Here is a 12741-nt window from a genome sequence, read left to right as displayed (position 1 = left end):
AAAACTCAATTAAAGACACTAAAACTTATAAAAATACTTTTTTATAAGTATAAATGAAATATATTTATAAAATATGAAACTACATGATTTTAAAAAATTATCAGAGTTTCCGTATGTTGCATGAGAAACGTCACAAGCTAGTTAAAAATGAGTGAGAATAATTTCGCTCTATTTTCAGCGTCGCTTTTTCTGGTTTGCATCTCTTAAGTTTTTTGTAAATCTATGGCCGTGACTTCCCTTTGTCACTTATACAAAAACTCGACCTTCATTGAGCGTCCATAACAAGCCGCAGGATGACAAAATATTTTTTTCATAAAAGTTCACTTTGATAAATACGTCATTCAATTTCGGAGAAATAAAAATGAGTCAACGCGGAGAGTCAACAATGTGGAACAAGTGAAACGTTCCAATAATAAAAAAAAAAGGTAAAACGGATCGACTGGCCCGATTTTCAATATCGTTTTGCAGGTAAACGAGGGTGTTATTCATATGTGTAAAGAGTGCTTTCCTGTACGTGTCTACTATCTAGATATTTTGTTACAACTCGCGAGGGTTTCCTTTGAACTGTCGATCATTTGTGTTCATTTGCTTAATTTAGGGAAATGAGATTATATATTATATTGTATATTTTTTTTAACGATTTGATCAAAGTGTTATTACACTTTCACTATCAAATAAAATAGAAGTGTGTAGATGTATCGAGACTAGCTTTGTCTTCTGCTTGAACCCATATCATAGAACTATTTATGTAGAATGTAGGGCAATTGGCTGCAGACGCTGCAGTATATAGAAGTGGTTATTCTCAAAGCAGTGGCCGACCCCGACGAATTCAGCAGACTCAGATATACAAATTCCGACATCTGGCTGGTTCATTTCTGTACTGTGTAATAGTTTCTAATAACCATCGATAGCGGCGTGATAGAACTTGGATAAACGTTGATTTTGTTCCCATTCCTAGTTTGATATAGAAATGTGCTAACTTTAATTATTTGATATACCATTTAATTTTTTTGTATGTTCATATAATTTATTATCATATTAACATAACAAACAGTACATATTATTTTACGTTATAGATATAATGAAGTCGAGCGTTACCTATGTATATTAAACCGTAACAGTCACCAGAATATTTTAATTTCTAATTGAATTTTAACAAATACATCATATTTTTAGGTATAATTCAAATTATTATTAGGGTTTGTTTTCTGAGCTAATTCCGTATTAATTTAGAAATAATTGAAGTCGCCGAGTTTTTTTTTTTGTTTCTGGAGAGTACGAAATATTTTAGATGACTATTATTTTATTATAGATAATAATCAACTTTATCTATGTGAGTGAAATAAAAAATAATTTATATCCTTCTTCAACGCAAATATGATGTATTTAGTAAATTTCATGACGATCGATTGAGTTGTAGAAGCACCAAAAATAAACAAACAAAGAAAAACTCATTTTCATATTTATAATAACATTAAGGATATATTTAAATTTAATATTTGTACTAATTTTTCCTCGGGTGAGCAGAGTATATAAATTGATGGGGATCACTTAAGGGTTGGATTTATTTATTTATTTATACTTTATTCCACGCTGATAATACATAAAAATATAGGGGGAAAAGGGATTGTTAGTAATGGGGTCTAACTAACCTATTGCTAGCAATACACCCTGTCAGGTGGACCTCCACGCGGTTCTTCCTGGAAACCATCATAGTTAATTCTAGCGGAATTCGTCACGATGGGCGAACCGACATGCTTTTATCGTCATCTGTCATCGCTCCCTGGTGCCCCGCTAGTGTATACCGATAGCGCAGGCGGGGTTACCATTTCATTATCACCCATTAAAAAAAATATAAATATGATAAAGGTAAGTAAATATACAAAGGCGAGCTTTAATCTAAAAAAGTTCTCTTCCAGCAGACCCAAAGTGAAAAGGAGCATCAATGTCAACGGGTATCAGGTATGGATCAGCATAAATTAAATTTATATTTATATTGACTCAAATCTATTTGAAATTTAGTTCATATACCTCTTTAGAATAAAGATTTTGCTATGATATCAATATGTAATTTTAATTTTATAGATAGATTTAGAGAAATGGCATCTCAGAATCGGTCCCAATATTGGCAAGGATTATTCGTATATAGATTAACCATAAATATATTCCATCGTATTTTATTACATTGGAGGCACATTTGTAATTGTAATCGAGTCTTGGCGCCGACTGAACATGGCCTCTGACAGATATCTACCGCCTGAAGAGACCATTGGATCGGCAATAAAGCGGTTATTGCCAAATCCCAGTTATATGCATGCACTAGAGTTCGACATTCAAATAGATTCTGGATTTTTATTCATAGCTATCTAATAATATTTTCAGCTATATGTAATAGCTAAAAATAATATTATATGTGCCATACCATGGTATGGTATAAATTATTTATACCATACCATGGTATGGCACAACAACCCATTATTGTCCCACGACTGAGCACAGGACTCTTCGCATAAAAGAAAGTTATTAGTCCACTACTATCTGGATTTTATATCGAGTTTCACTCTCTTGCACTGTAATAACATTCCCTTAGACATTATGGGGATGAAACATATATAACAATAGTGCCACATTGTAGATTTACTTCATAAACTCGTTTTGTTCATATGCTCGAATAAAGTATGTCATAATAGATGTAAAAATAGTAGTACTTTTTGTGTTTACAAACAATTTAGACATATAAAATACTATTCAATTACAGTGTACAAACATATTAAAGTAAGTCGATAATTCACCCCTACATTAAAACGCTTCATATGTATGATAATTGCGGTTTCAATGTCGATCTAGCACTTTTAATTAATTTTATTACATAGTTAAAATTTAATTGTGGCCAGCTGCCGATGAAGACGAATGTTGTAAAAGTAAAAAATGCTACAAAGTATTAGAGTTGCTAACATCTACCACTTGATTAAACTTAAACCTAATATTACTTAGTATTTACAAATAGTAATAATAAAAAAATATATCCAGTTCAAAATAAATTTTAGATTAATAAATCGTTTCCAAAATTTGCCTGCATATAATTTAAACTAAGACACTATTTAGTTCAATGTTAGCATACCTCTGCGCTATTGAAAACCAGTCTCATAGTAAAATTGTTAGTCTAGAAAATTGTTGTTAGTTCTCAAAAACGTTCACCACTATAATTCTAATCGGAAAGTCAGAGTTTGTCGACTGTATTTGTTAAGTAGTTTGTGGCATTTTTGTTACTAATTAGAATATTACATATTGTTATGTTAATTATATAATGTTAGTTAGAAGTGAGCCTAATACTCGTATTGTCATATTATTATCAAGATTTGGTTGTAAGAATTTGACGTTCAATTATTCATCAATCAGTCAAAATTGGTCTCACAACACTTTGTATAGATTTTTTTGTTTACTTCCAATAAAGAGATACATAAACGATACACATTAGTAACACAAAAGTAAATACTTTACAGTAAGTCTGTAACCCTTTAACATATTAATAAAATTATAATTTAAAAATATAAGATTACTTATGCTATTTGTTCATTTAACGCTGTTACTTTATCATAAGTATTAACACTAATAATATAAACAATATTTTTTAAGTAAGTGTGCATAAAACATTAAACAATCTGCAATTAAAATAACAAATAATGTTACTTACAAAAAAAGCTATCGAAATCCTGCAATAATAAATAATCTCTCTGTCCATTTAATACCACAGGGGTCGTACCGAAAAATGTAATACGCGTAGACGTTGGGAATGTCAATATAGTGCGACTCTGATTCTTCCCCGAAGAAACATGCGATTGACAGACAAAATGAGGATGTATTCGACAGGCCCCCCCTCTAAATACACCCCTCTACCTGCCGACTGCCGTGAGATATTGAAAACCGAGCCCCAGGCTATTCGTTTGACCTTTTTTATTGGCAACATTTCACTCGTTCCGCATTGTGGAGGGCTTCACTGAAACGGGTTGCGTTGTCAAATTGCTCTGATATTTTAGCTGGTGCCTAGATAACCTTCATTTACATGCTCAAAGCTGATATCCAATGTAATTTGCGGATTTTTTTACCGCTGTTACATGAACTCGAGTGTGCTATTAGCCATGTTATTTATAATCGCTTTCACATCGTACACTTTAGTTTTATTGCGCATTTATGGATATTATATAAAACATATTTCGCAAAGAACATGTGAATGCTAGTAGGTTTGATATTATGTTTATAAAAACATGTTTTCTGTATTTAAATATGATTATATAGAGAATTGGCCGTGTGGTCCCAGCATAGAAAAGGCCATCCCTTGCTTTCCCGTGGGTTTTGTAAGGGCGACTAAGAGATGGGCAGCAGCGTAACTCTTAAAACATCTCCAAAGCCTATTTGTAATTGCCAATCCGCTTGCCAAGCGTAGCAACTACCGGCAAAACCCCCAAGGGGAGGCAGCAGTATGTTAAGCAGTATATTCAGCAGTGGACAGTTAAAGGCTGATATAATATGATAATGATATAGAGAAAAATATTATTACGAGTACTATATGCCTTTATTATGATAAATTTTTAACTAGACAATGTTTGCATATAGGAGATATTTGTTAGTCATTTTTAATAATACATGAAACTAAGTTGATTTTCAACTTGGTACTACACTCTTGACGCCTTAACAGCTTAACCAGTCACCATTAAAATCATAATTAAATAACTATATGGGATGGAGAAGGACATAGGCTGCTTTTTATCCCGATCAGTAAACATATCCCGATTATGCGGACAAAGTCGTGAGTAAAAACTCACTATATTTTAATAGGGAAATAATGGAAATAAAAGCTCCACTATTAGCAATATACCCTGTTAATTAACCTCCACGTGATCCTTCCTGGAAATCGTCGTGGTTAATTCCTAGATCAACTAACCCGTCTTCACAGTAATTTATCACATCTCACTAGTACTCGCCATCGCATACCCATAGTGTAGGCAAAGTTACCAGTTACGGTGAAAATAGAATCACTCCAATAAAAAAGTCCCTGTAAGATTTCTATTAACGTGCTGACAAAGCAGTTTGGTATAAGTTTTTATCTCAAGTCCTTCGCCCTAAATGACAACCAATGTTGGAAGGAGTTATTAGTAATGGGGATCAGTAGCCCAATTGCTAGCAATACAACCTATCAGGTCAACCTCCTCGCGGTTCTCCCTGGAAACCATCGTGTTCAATTTCAAGTAAATTCATCATGATGAGCTAACTGACCTGCTTTTTCATCCCCATCTACTTAATTCACTCACTGGTACCCTGCCAGCGTTACTGTTAGCACAGGTGGGGTTACAATAACATTATCATCCTTTAAAAATAAAAACCAATGCTGGGATCGCCTAATACTCAATATTATTTCAAAACTAGCTTTTATTCGCGATATTTTCCCCGTAATCGAGATAAATAATCGTTTATATCTTTCTCGTTCACACACAGTATACCTGTATACTAAATTTTATAGTAATTAGTTGACGCGTAACAAGCAAACAAACTCATATTTATAATATTAATTAGGATACATATAACATTCCATTACCGCTTAAAATGCTTCGTAAGTATAGCAACTTCAATTTTAAATTTACTATGCACGAATATGGTTAGAACAAGATAAGGTGGTTACTGGGAAAATTACAGTGGTAAAATATTTAAATGTAATTGATCCGAATCCTCGATAAGCAAGCAAGAGTGATCTTTTTCACATTACAACCCATCTAGTGATTGGTGTCGTATCTTACTAGAATAAAAAACTTAGCTGACCTACTTACTGTTAGATAATAAAAATAAATATAGACCCATAAGGCAAAACGAGGTGGAATTGTACAACCAAGTGTAGCAATAAGCGGCCGTTGTGGCTGTAGAGCTATGAAACTTCGACCATAACGGAGGCTTTCGCGATTAAAGTAATATCCTTGGCAGGACAAGTTCGTGAATGCACCAGTATCAGTTACGCTACTAATGTGAATGCGGTTCTTCTTTCCTTCGAACTTAAATAGATACTTTGAAAATAATTTGGTAACATGGAATACTAATATTAGCATTTTATTTCTATTGATATTGGAAAAATAATAACTTCGTAACAATGAGTTTACATTGTTACGAAGTTATTATTTTTCCAATATAATATAATATAATATAATAATATATATTTTATCGATCTGACCATAGAATGTATTATTTTTAATCTATGCATTGATTGAAAATATTAAGTGTTGTACACAAGTATTATTAATTTTTCTAAGCATAACTTTATACCTATCTATACTACAATTTTTATACAAAATAAGTAACATTGTTTTATTAAGTTTTTCGAAATTGTTTTTGCATGTTTTACAAAACTGAAGGTCTTCATTTATTCTGAAGTTACGTCGCAGACTGCATTTATTAAAGTATCTCCGACGAGTGCGGAAGTAAGCTCTTCAACAGACGAAGTAGTTTCAAACAGCATTTGCTGTAGTTTAAATTATTTACACCACTACTTAGACGCTATATCTGTGTATATTTGTAATTGTTTTTTTCATCATTTATATCCTAAATAATATACAGCAGAACAAAAATATTGATTTTCAGATCAGTGTATGCCACAAATACAGGCAGTGAAAATAAAAAGAAAGAAATAGCATTTCTAATCCTTATCACATAGTAATTATATAAATGTTACTGTGTGTTTACATATAATAATAAGTTTACATATGATAATAACACGCCAACAATGTTATAAAATTAAAAATTCTACATTTTCAAAAGTCAATATAATGTCGCGTGTTCCACTTTAGATAAAACGGTTTAAGTAGTTCGGTAAATATTTTAACAGTTCGGACCGCGATGGCTTCCATAAACTAGGGTAAAGAAAACATTCTCCTGGTACGGCGCGGCAAATATTTGTATATAATCCAAGTTGGTGAAAAAGTAAACAGGGATGGTCGTTGGAGGCGGCCCGACCTGATTCCTGGCAGTTAATTGGCCACATTAGTCATATGTTGGGTCGCTACAGCGTCCTACAGCGGCGTCGGTCCCTTATCTAATATGATTTGTGATACCACTGAAATATAAATTATAAATCCCGCCTAAATTCTTACTTGTAAATGTGTCTTAAAAATAATCAAAATTACTATAAAGACTTACCACGATTTTATTTATATAGGTAATAAATGATATTGCTATACCACTTTATATAATAGGTTTTACCCGCAAATTCGTCCGTATAATCAATATAATATGTGGATTATCTGAAACAAAAGCCTATGCTCTTCTCTATCTCAAATACTATTTGTGTACCAAATTTTATGATGATTGGTTTGAGTCATTAACTCACAAAGAGTAGACAAATTTATTTTCCTAACGCTTTCTCCGACGTAAATCAGTACATACAGTAACCCTACGTTGTAAGTTAGGATATAGCCCATCCATGTACCAAATTTCTTTCAAATCCGTTTAGTAGTTTTTGTGTCAAAGAATAATCATCCTTACAAATTTTTGCATTTATAATATACATGAAATAGTAGAATATACGAGTATATATGTAGTTTTCAGAAGTTAAACATTTGTCAACGGTCAGAAGTTTCTTAATTAGACTGTAGTTATTTATACTGAATTAACGTGAACTTATAACCAACTAAACTACTACGATTTCATTTTATAGAAAGAATTTAATGTAAATTTGAGGATAACAATAGATTATATTTGTGAAACTAAAATTATATGCCTATGTTACCCTACTCCCAGACCCATATCTTAATCAATGTAATATTATATCCATTTTGTTTCACTTGTGATTGGAATGCAAAATATTACGTAAGTACTATTTTGTTGTATATTATATTTTATAAGTAAATAATAAGGCCGTGTGGTCCTAGCATAGAATAGGCCATCCCTACCTTTCCCTTAGGTGTCGTGGGAGGGCGAGAGATGGGCAGGAATGTCCCCCTTAAAACATCTCTAAAGCCTAACTGCGGTTGCCAATCCGTTAGCCAAACGTGGCAAAACCCTTAGGGGAAGGCTTATGTTCAGCAGTGGACAGTTAAAGGCTGATATGATGATGATAATATAAGTAAAATTCCACAATACTCCAAAAAAAAACCGGATAAGTACTTGTTCGGATTATTTATAAAAAAAAGTGTCCTTACTCGTCATTCTAACGCCCTCTAACGTATGCATAAATGACTGAAAGGTAAAATCCAACCGAAGAACCTTCTTTCACATACTACTTACTTGCTTACAGTAAAATGAAGAGATGTCGCTATAATCGACTTAAATTTTGGTGTGATAGGTATTCAATATTATATTTTACATATACAATATTCAATTTTATAACACAGATATACGAGTATTGTGTTAGATTTATTCTACACTGAGATTCAATATTATCATAACCGCTGCCCTCAATCGCTTTTTGTTTTCACCTAATGGTTAACTGGTAGAAAATACCATACAGCATTAAGCTCGCCAATTGCACAAATTTTATTGTACAATAAAGAATAAATATTCCTTTTTTACGTTATGTAATATAATTAATAATAACTGTTAACTTTTTTTACTATTAACCTTTAACAAATCTTAACATAAGTTCAAATGGAAATTTAAAATGGAAAATAAAATGAGACTAATGTTTACTACTAATGTTTCATATTTCTGTTAAATTACAAACAATTATTGTATTGAAGTTAATATATTGCATAAATGTGTATGTATACTCGTATATAGAATTTTAAATACGTACGTGAAATAAAAATAATGTATATATATATATATATATATATATATTATTTAGTAGAAAATTTTCAACATCAAAAGGATTGACAATCCAGCAGTGCCATTCTGTAAAATGCAAACTCGATATCGAATCTCACTCAGGTGACCGTTCTCACTTCGATAGCGAAATCACTTGACCTTGGATTGGCATTCTGTTTACACTTGAAGTGCAGAGGTGATGTGAAGTGAGTTTCGAAATGAATTATCGAGAACTAGAGACGTGCTCGGTGCGCCATGTTTAATCTATATAATCGATTTAAAGTATTTCCTTTGTTTTTTTAGAAATTATATACTAATGAGTGTATTATTGGCTTTACTTATGTTTGAGATTATTTAGTCTATTTAATTATACAAATTAAGTGATAGCTATACCAATTTAAAACAATTTATAATTTCTTGTCAGTATAGCCAACATTCCTTTGCGTCCATGTAAAAAATTTATTTTGTTTGGTAAACTTTGTGTTGTGATTCCAAGAACAAGAACTTTAAGTGGAGAGGACTAAGTGGTTTTACGATCTTGCGATACACATGGGTACCTATTGAACACAAAAAATTAACATGTTGAGTATCAGTAAGTTTAGTGCATTCAACATTTGTGTTTCGAAAGAAGTGGAAGCAAAAATGAAGTGAGTATACACACAATTTAATGTATTTTTATATTTACAGAAAATGTTGTATATCTAAGTGAATGAGCCGATGATCTATCTTATTGATGTGAGTAGCAACCATCACACAATGTACTGTGATGTCCATGTTACTCCTCTTACATTGTTATTTCTAAGCCCATTATTGTTATGCTTTGTTTTACCCTATACCTTTAATTACACTGCAATCACAGTTATTTTGGCGGTAGGAAGACTTGTAAAACATAGATAGGTGTCCATGCAAATGACTTAGACGATATCTCCCTGTAGTAAAGTAATTATTTACTTTGCTGTCAATACTAATGTTAATTTTTAAATTTTCTGGTAATTATGTAATGTTTTTTTATAATGGACCGTATAACTAACCCGACTGTTGGACTATCAAAGTCATTACAGAATCATTGCGAGACTATTATTTAAATTTTTGAAACTAGTCTATAATGCTAAAAAATATCTTATATAGATTACAAATAGTCTTGTGAAATCATTCTTATATTTTTGTTCTATATTTATATTAAATGAAATGTGCATATATGATAATTTATATATTGTAGCATAAAAATTCCCTATGTTGTAAGTTCGGCAGTAAGAATTTCATAATTACTATTCTTTTACAGCTCCACGCCGTAGGCGGCGATTGATACCTGCGTCTCCACCTTCTCAAAGGCGGTCACAGCTTACCAGCCTCACTGATCGCTTCCTGAGAGTGGAGGAGCAGCGGTTAGAAATAGATAGCAGAAGTGTAGCTGTATCAGAAAATATGGCTAGACTAATGAGGGAATTCTTGCAGCGAGACCAAGATAGGAGTCATGAGGTTAGCCAGGGATTGCTGGCTGTAGGGGAGGGATTAAAATTGTTAGCCGAAGCATTAAAAAAATAAAATGTTGAGAAAAACAAGGTCTTTTATTTTTATTGTTTTGTGACAAAATGTTTGTTATAGTAAATATTTACTCCCTACGAGAACGCCATAACTGATTAACTAGCATATCTCTGCTTGATTGACCCATTGCCAACTCGCTCTGAGAGTGGGTCAATGGCAACTGATGACCCGCTGAGACGCGTGCAGTTGCACGAAAATTTGCTTCTTCCTCCTCATCATGACTATCTAGAGTCGGTGCAGGTAAACCAGCTCTATTGCAAATGTTGTGTAGGACACAACATGCTATCACTATTTTTCCGGCTGTATCAGGATGGTAATGTAGAACGCGGTGCACAAGTAAACATCTAAAACGTCCCTTAAGTCTACCAATAGTTCGTTCGACTGTGTTACGTGCTGTTGCGTGTAGTTTATTGTAATATTCTTCAGGTGTACCCTCAACAGCGTTAGGAATAGGAGTCATCAAATAAGACCGCTGAGCATATCCTGAATCTCCTACAACAAACATTAAAACCGGTTAGGTCAAATCTTTATAATATAGGCGGAAATTAGAATCAACTTTAATGAATTGACCTCACCAAGTAAATATACAGTTTCACCAGCACCTATCAATTCTTCTAAATGGTTTTTTTATATCACTATTATTGAAGATAAAACTGTCGTGTGTGGCGCCACCATAAGTAGCGTCTACATGTATTATATTGAGATCCGCATCTGTGTACTGAAAGATAAAAGTCTAGATATAATTATTATACTTACTAGCGACTAGCGACTACCGACGACTTCGTTGGCGTATATATCATTATAAATGACATTCTGATATCTAAGCTATCAATAATAGTATATAATTAATATCTGTTTTTAAGTCTCTTATTATTTCCCATGTTTCCCAGAATTATATAAATTCACTTAATTTAGAACAAATGTTACGATGTTTCTAAATTAGATTAACTTAGGAATAACTTAATATTTTTCATACCAATTGAACATTCCTAGCATGATTGCCTTTACGACAATAATAGCGCTCTTCATTTTCTGTGGGTCTAACTATTGTCACAAAAGTCCCATCCACACACCCGATTACTCCAGGAATCTTGAACTTTTCATAAAATCTGAAATTATACAAAATATTTTTTTTATGTAATAAAAAAATATTACCTACCTAACAAAACAGACAAAGAAATAAAATTATAAAAATTCGTCAAATTAACATATATTATAAATTTCGATATTATAAAAGACAGTCAATATTATTTATAGTTATAGATTATGAATTAAATATTATTTTATCAAAAGTATTTGTATATTACAAACCGTTCTTTTAATGCCAGCCTCTCCTCTGCATTCTGTGGGAATTTTATATATTTGCTTATAATAGTTGGATGATTTAATGTCTCCACTACCTCGCAGATGCAGCGAGATGCAGACGGTTGGGACAAAAAAGTATTTATATTTTGCCCTATTATCCTTTGATAACTGCCACTCGCCAAGAACGACAATGTGCACAATAACTGAAAAGAGATAAGTAAATAAGTCATATTATGTGCTTATCTACTATACTATTTATTATTACTTGATTGTACGGAAAATAAGTGGTAGCATAACATAATACCTAATTAAATGACTATTCAAGTTATTTAAATTAGGTACCTAATAGATAGATAGCTGGATCTTACCTTGATTCTAACGGATAACCCTCGGTGGCGACGTTGTGGTTTCCTAATGAAAAACTTAATATCTTTTTCTAATTGATTTATTAATTCCTCTGAAAGTCTGTACACATTCACATAATCCTTATTTCTATTAAACAATCGCATTGCACGAATTTGTTGAGCTTGACGTCGGCTGTTATATAAATCTAAAGAGTTCGCTTCTTCTAATAAACTCAATAACACAAATAATCTAGCCATTTTAATGTATTAGGCAACCAAAAAACTTATGTTTAAATACAATTTATAATATTTTTATAAAATCTCGATCACTCCGTAGGAACTTTATATTTGACAAATGGAATCGTGTGTCTTGGGTGAAGTGAGTATCGAAGTGAGTGGGAAATTCCCTTACAGAATGTCAATACACTGCACCAAACGTCAAAATATCACTTTTGAATGTTTAATCCCGCCACCGTACTCATCGTTGTGGCGCTGCAGTCGCAATCGAGTTTTACAGAATGCCATGATATAATTTCACTCCGGATTCAGCTATCGAGTTTCGAAGTGATGCTTACCGAATAACACTACAGGTCGATTTCGAACTGACGGAGTTATGAGGAAATAAACATAAAAAAAATACAACCGAATTAAAATAGAAAATATTAAAATAGAACCTTCTTCTTTATGAAGTAAGTAAAAAATCCATTCGCAGCTTTATAGAACTTTCTTATATTGCAACTGAATTAATATGCACATTGACAAA

At 32.4% G+C, this 12741-nt stretch overlaps 1 protein-coding gene and 1 pseudogene across 1 annotated transcript in view; one reads left to right on the top strand and one right to left on the bottom strand.

Moving 5' to 3' along the window:
* Window positions 1-7579: 7579 nt before the first annotated feature.
* The window catches only part of LOC113512470 (NADH dehydrogenase [ubiquinone] 1 beta subcomplex subunit 10), a 60548-nt gene continuing 55386 nt past the window's right edge, over window positions 7580-12741 (top strand). The window contains exon 1 of the mRNA XM_052903607.1: window positions 7580-7589. The gene's annotated coding sequence lies outside the window, so the exon portion shown is untranslated. The remainder of the gene's footprint in view (window positions 7590-12741) is intronic.
* Window positions 10334-12654, bottom strand: LOC128202627 (putative nuclease HARBI1; annotated as a pseudogene).

Source organism: Galleria mellonella, unplaced genomic scaffold (genome assembly GCF_026898425.1).
Source record: "Galleria mellonella isolate WM207_F2 unplaced genomic scaffold, CSIRO_AGI_GalMel_v1 utg139, whole genome shotgun sequence".
Lineage (NCBI taxonomy): Eukaryota > Metazoa > Arthropoda > Insecta > Lepidoptera > Pyralidae > Galleria > Galleria mellonella.
Note: the sequence above shows the minus strand (reverse complement) of the source record. Positions and strands in the feature narration are given on the sequence as shown.